General features: G+C 46.7%; 1 protein-coding gene across 1 annotated transcript in view; it reads left to right on the top strand.

Moving 5' to 3' along the window:
- Nucleotides 1-1,471: 1,471 nt before the first annotated feature.
- LOC102434278 (caspase-10-like) overlaps nt 1,472-6,519 on the top strand; it is a 41,901-nt gene continuing 36,853 nt past the window's right edge. Inside the window, exon 1 of the mRNA XM_023748370.1 lies at nt 1,472-1,611. The gene's annotated coding sequence lies outside the window, so the exon portion shown is untranslated. The remainder of the gene's footprint in view (nt 1,612-6,519) is intronic.

Raw genomic sequence — 6,519 nt, 5'->3', positions numbered from 1 at the left:
AGGACTGGGAATGACTGGTCACTATGACACACACTGACCACCAGGGGGCAGATGCTCAACGCAGGAGCTGCCCTCTGGTGGTCAGGGTGCTCTCACATGGGAGGAGTTCTGCTCAGCCACAAGCCAGGCTGACGGCTGCCAGCACAGCAGTGTTGGCGGGAGCCTCTCCTGCCTCCTCAGCAGTGCTAAGGATGTCCGACTGCAGCTTAGGTCTGCTCCCGCTGGCAAGTGGACATGCCCCAAGGGCTTCTGGGCTTCCAGAGGGATGTCTGACTGCCAGCTTAGGCCCAATCCCCCGAGAAGCGGGCCTAAGCCAGCAGGTGGACATCCCCTGAGGGGTCCTAGACTGTGAGAGGGCACAGGATGGGATGAGGAACCCCCCCAAGTGCACAAATTCTTGTGCACTGGGCCTCTAGTAAAGCATAATAAATTTTACTTATTTTCAGAGATGAAGTATCTTTTCAAGATTCTGGACTTCTTCCCAGAACTTGGCAACATTTGAATTATCATGTAGTGATTTAGAGCCAAAACTGCTGGTTTGAGGTTTGGGTTTCCCACTAGCTTGTTGTGTGACCTTGGGCAAATTACCTAACCTTTCTATGTCTGAGTTTTCATGTCTTAAAAAAGGGGTCATTGGATGACTTAGTGAACAAAGCATGCTTGACATATAGTGATATACTGGTGAGTGTTAGGTATTGTTTTTGTTCTTAGAAATAATGTCTTAAAATTCTCTTTCCTGATGGACTGAATGCACTCTGAGGGCAGAGACTGTATCCGTTTTGTCTACTGTTACTTGACTTCTTTGCAAATACCTCAAATTGGCTTATCTCTCAGCTCCTCCTCCTCCACCTCCTCCTCTTTCTCTTCTTCCTTTTTGCTTAAAAATTTGTTGTTGTTGTTAATTTGTAAATGGAGCTGCTGAGAAAAGATTAATATGGGTGACTACTACTCATGAGATTCTGGGTTTTATATTTTATTTTATTTTTTAAAAAATATATTTTATTGATTTTTTTTTACAGAGAGGAAAGGAGAGGGATAGAGAGTTAGAAACATCCATGAGAGAGAAACATCGATTCAGCTGCCTCCTGTACACCACCTACTGGGGATGTGCCCACAACCAAGGTACATGCCCTTGACAGGAATCAAACCTGGGACCCTTCAGTCCACAGGCCGACGCTCTATCCACTGAGCCAAACCGGTTAGGGCTGGGGTTTATTTTAAAGTTTAAGTGAATTTGGGGAAGGAGGTGGTTGGAAAAATGCACTTTTTTTTTTTAAGACAAAGAAAATGCTAGAACACTTAAATCCTGAGCTTTATAGTGTGCCTCTGCCTTTAGGCGGTGCTGTTGATCAAGGTTATCCTAATGCCAGCAAAGGGAATGGGGCAGGGAAAAGGCAGCGATGACATCAGCAGGAAATTAATATTATACCTGAGGGGCCAGTATTCATTACAGACTCAGCGGTAAGTAAGTCTGAAGTTTTCCTCCCGTGTAAATGGGAGCTTTCTTGAAATTTGGAGCACAGAGAGGATCCTAATTTCTTTAAAACTTTGTTTTCAGGTTTTCCCCAAGAACCACTTACTTCCAGAGGATCCGTGGAATCTGATTTGAAGGTATGTAATTAACACCTTTTCCTTGCGGAGTGTGTGTGTGTGGGATGGGGGTATCTTACACTCCAGCATTTCCCCCTTGCTTTCTGTCATAGAAACTTGCAAAAACTCTTGTTTTCAGCAATGGCACGGTTTCTGCCTGGATTTATTAGCCTCCCCAGGGAAATGAAAGTTTAAAAAGCCCTAGGAAGGCTTCGACACAGCCTTTTACCGACAGGAATACGCTCGTCTCCATTCAGGAAGCGAGAGATTTAGGATCTTCAGGAAACTTCAAGGCAAATGTATAATGAGTTAGAATAAGAAGATCCCATGGATGACCCCATTTTTTTTGCTTCCTTTTTCTTTTTTTTTAAAAAATATATTTTATTGATTTTTTACAGAGAGGAAGGGAGAGAGATAGAGAGTTAGAAACATCGATGAGAGAGAAACATCGATCAGCTGCCTCCTGCACATCTCCCACTGGGGATGTGCCCACAACTCAGGTACATGCCCATGACTGGAATCAAACCCGGGACCCTTGAGTCCACAGGCTGACGCTCTATCCACTGAGCCAAACCGGTTTTGGCTTGTTTCCTTTTTCTAATAATAAAAGTAATATGTGTTTATTGCATAAGATTTGAGAAACTCACACAGGAGCTCAGAAGAAAATTTATATTTTATATAATTATACCATCGAGATATTGAAAGATCAGACAGAGGCCAAAAACCAGGACTACAGGCTTTATTAGAGGAGAAGGATCGGCCATGCTGTCTCGCAAGGGGAGGACATCAGCACTTGCAGGGGTGGGCACGCCTTTCGAGGGGCGGGATCGGAAGGGGTGGGAGCTTAGTGTACTCGTCGCACACTGATTGGTGGCTTACTGCATTGTTCATATAGGGCAAGGGCTTAGGGTATTTGGCAGGTGTGGATTGGGTACCTGGTTAGTCACTCAGGTCTTTCTGGGCTGCAGGTTACGTCATACTCCGCCCGCCATTTCGGGGAAGGGATGATCTATCATTCCAGGCTTTTGGTAATAGTACAAAAATTGAGAGTCCGGGCAAGGTCAGGGGGCGAAGGTCTGTCTTCCGTAACTACTTCCTGCTGAGAGGGGATGTCCTCAGGGGCATCTACCTGGGGTCTCAAAGATTCCGGAGACATAGGTGTCTCTAGGTTCTGAATTCAAGGCCAGATAGATTTCTTCCACCTTCTGGTTGGCGAACGCCTGCATTCTGTTCTGCAAAAAACTAGTAAAACAGTGCATGAGACAGGGGCCAAAGAGCAAAATTAAAAGAATAAATACCAGTGGGCCTAATAGTGGGAGGATCCATGGAGTAAGTAAGCCAAAGATGGCATACCCCCCTTCTGGCTGGTTATGGCATCTTTGGTCAGTCCTGTCCCGGAGGGATTTAATGTGATCTTTGACAATTCCTGATTCATTTACAAAGTAGCAGCATTCTTCCCCAAGAAAGACACAGGTACCTCCTTTTTCTGCTGTCAAGAGATCTAAAGCATGCCGGTTCTGTAAGGCTACTGCTGCTAAGGAGTCTACCTGCCTTTGAAGGGATTCAAGGGAATTGCTAATGATGGAGATGTCTTCTGAAAATACAGCAGACAATTTGTGGTAGAAATGAACAGAGGAGGAAATGCCTCCTATGCCTGTCCCAACTGCAGTGAGAACTCCCGTACCCACTAAGAGGGGAACAAGGGCGGCCCTTTTGTGATGAGACCTGAGAAGACCAAGAGAGGATTTGAGTTCTCCATCTGTTCTGATATAAAGATTGGGGGTTAGGAAGACATAAAGGCAGAGCGAGTGTGACAGGTCCTCAGGGACACAGGTGTAGGCTGTAGTCCCACAGAGGAGAAAAATATCCGGTGGAGGGCAGGCTAAAGGAGGGGGTAAATTTATAGATTGTGCACAGTAGTAAGGTGCAGAGGTAGTTGAGGTAGTGTTTGAGAGGTATTTGTTAAACAGGTAGTGTTTTCTGTATTAAAGAGAGAGATGTTGTATAGGGTGCGTTGAGGTCTGGTATAGGTAAGAGTTAAGTTAGTGGTCCAATAGGTTGGGAGTGGAGTGGCTATGATGAGGGTTCGAGCCAGTGACAGACAAATCCAGCAGGATGTAAAGAATGAGGGATTGATGTTAGAGAGTAGATGGAAAGTTGTGTTGATGAGGGTGGGCAAAGGAGTAGGTTCAGGGTCTGCAGGGCCTTTAGTGGGGGAAGAATAGGTCGGGGATTAATATAGGTTTTGATAAAGACAATTATAGTAGAATTGATGACTCCCTCAACAACCCAAGTCCGTTTCACCTGAAAAAAAACCTTCATTAGTGCATTCATTGTTAGCTGCCTGTAGGAGGATTATGGTGAGGAGACGAGACAATATAAAAAGGAATTCGAAAACCTGAGCTTCTTCCGGAGTAAAAAATTGGAGGGTCCCTTGCCAGGTAAGAGCCTGTGAGGAATGATGGGTCATCAGGTCCTGGATGGTGTCGCCGAGTCTTCTTCGGGCATGGTGGGAGGCATTTGGTGAGCCTGAGAGAGGTAGATATTGCAGTGAAAAGTGGGAGGGAATGTTAGAATGGGCTGTATCCAAGGGAAAAGAGAATAGGAAGGAAAGGAGCAGTGGAAGCCGGGGACCTGGATGGTTGGATAAGAAGTAAGATACTGTGCTGGCTTAACTTCTTATTTTTACTGAACCTTAATCCTTGCTGTTTTTCTGAATATTCTGGTTTAGCTTAAGAAGTATCCAGCAACCTTGTCCTGCCGGGCTTGGAGACTGAAACCTCACTTTCTTGCTCAGAGTAAAATGGCCCTTCTATAATTCTTGTAAATAGTTAATTTAGAACTTCTTTCTTTCAACATTTCTTTTTTCCTTCTCATCACATACACAACCTTCGCAAATGTCACACTTTCAAATTAGCCTTCAAACCTTTCTATGTCCTTCAAAAATGCATAACCATGCCTCAAACCTTGCATTAAGTATTTCTCTTACTTTCAAGAAAGTATACATACTAAGAGCAGGTGAATTCATTTAACCCAGCAATGCTCCAAAGTCTTTAAGTTAATAAAGACTTTGGAAAATTATGTATAGGTATATGAGGCTGGAGAAAATGCAGGAGGAGGAGGGAGCAGGCCGCGCAGCCTGTTCCACGCCTCTAGCCGCTTGGATTTTAAGTTGCCGCATTTTTCCTAGAGATAACGATCTCAGTTTCTGATAGTAGCCTGACTGTTGAGTAAACCTTCAGAGTCAAAGAAGTTTCCTTTGGGAAGGGTGGAGTGGGTGAGGGGAGCAGGGTGAGAAGACCCTGAGGTCAGAGCAGTTTTCAGAGCACTAAAGGGGTGAGAATGTTGGCCTTGGGATCTAAAGGCTCAGTGAGAGGGTCCCTTCGCCATGTCACGTCATAGAGGAGCTTTGCAAGAAGACTACAGTTGTGAACCTGGAGGCAAGACTACCCAGTGAGCCTGAGGAAGGAGAAGATTTCTTTTTCAGAGGAGGGGACAGTTACAGAGGAGATAAGAAGATAAGGCATTTACAGTCCCAGGAATGGCTCAGCCTTGTGGGGTGAGACAGTGAAACTGAGGTAGGTGACTGTGGTTTGGGCTTTATGAGGGGATACATGGTAGCCTTGGCTGGGCACCGAGGTAGAATGAGAAAAGAGTGAATGGGGGAATTTAGTAAGATGCAGTGTAGCCATGAGGTGGCTAATGGCTGTGAGACTAATCCGTCAACCCCCATAATAGAGACTGAGGAGTGGACAAGGGTCGAATTCGGAGAGGGCAGAATAAGTGGCCCCTGTGTCAATTAAAAAGGAGATCTGGCTTACCTGCCACCACAGTCGTTCCCCGAGGCTCTGTCCTGGTGGTGTAAGTCTGTGGGGCCCTGTTGGGGCCTGGGCAGCTTCTTCGGTGGCCAGTCTCAGGAGGTCTGGGAGCTCCAAACCGGATCCAGAGGGCAGCCATGCTGGACTGGCTGAGGCCTGGACCGGAGGGCCAGACTACAGTCTGCTTTCCAGTGGCCTTTCCCTTCCGCACCTTGGGCAGGGCCCGGGCAGGGGTCTTGGGTTTGAGCAGGACTTGGCTCAGTGTCTTTCCTTGCTGCATTTGAAGCATGGGCCCAGAGGAGGCTTAGCCCCTGACTTACCCACAGTTGGAGGACCGGCACTTCATTTGGGGTTCATGAGAGCAGTGGCTAGGAGCTGGAAGGCCTCCTAATGGGCCTCAGCCTTGGCCTGATCTCGTCTTTGATTTTGCATATGGGTTTCCTCATCTCTATTATTAAAGACCTTAAAGGTCAGATTAACAAGGTCTTCTTGAGGAGTTTGTGGAAGTTTGCTGCGCATGTCAGGGGAGTAAAGGTAGTCAGGTCAGATTCAGTGGAGAGCGCACAGGGGAAGGCGGGCGGTTAGAGGTCTCAGAGGGTAGAGCGTGGGATGCAGGTTTCTATGGCAGGGTTGTAAAGGTCAGAAGACAGAGAAAGGAGCTGAGAATCAGTTTGAGAGGGCAAAGAGGACTTTGTGAAGAGGATCTGATGAATGGAACATGAAGAATAAAGCGAGGGGCGAGAGCAGAGGGGAAATAAAACCTGTTCGTAGGGATTTCGAAAGCTTTCCCTGTCCGGTGGCAAAAATTATCTAGATCTCGGGGGATATTGAAATCGAAAGTGCCGTTTTGGGCCACTGAGAGCCATTGTCGAGTTTACATTGTGGCCAGGTAGAACTTCTTTGGTTTGATGTAGCCAGAAAGACCAAGGGTCGAGAGATTGGCAAGGAGACACCCTAAGGGTGTGTTTCGAGGGGGTTTGGACTGAGAGGTCCCTATGACCGGAGGGAAGGGCGATTGGAAGTTGGGGAGGGAACAGGAGCGTCCTCCTTTTCCCTCAGCCAACCTGTAGCGAGAGAGAGACAAGAAAATGGTCCCAAGGTCGTCACCCCA

This window comes from Myotis lucifugus, unplaced genomic scaffold (genome assembly GCF_000147115.1).
Source record: "Myotis lucifugus unplaced genomic scaffold, Myoluc2.0 scaffold_1330, whole genome shotgun sequence".
Lineage (NCBI taxonomy): Eukaryota > Metazoa > Chordata > Mammalia > Chiroptera > Vespertilionidae > Myotis > Myotis lucifugus.
This window is presented reverse-complemented; position numbering and strand designations above follow the sequence as displayed.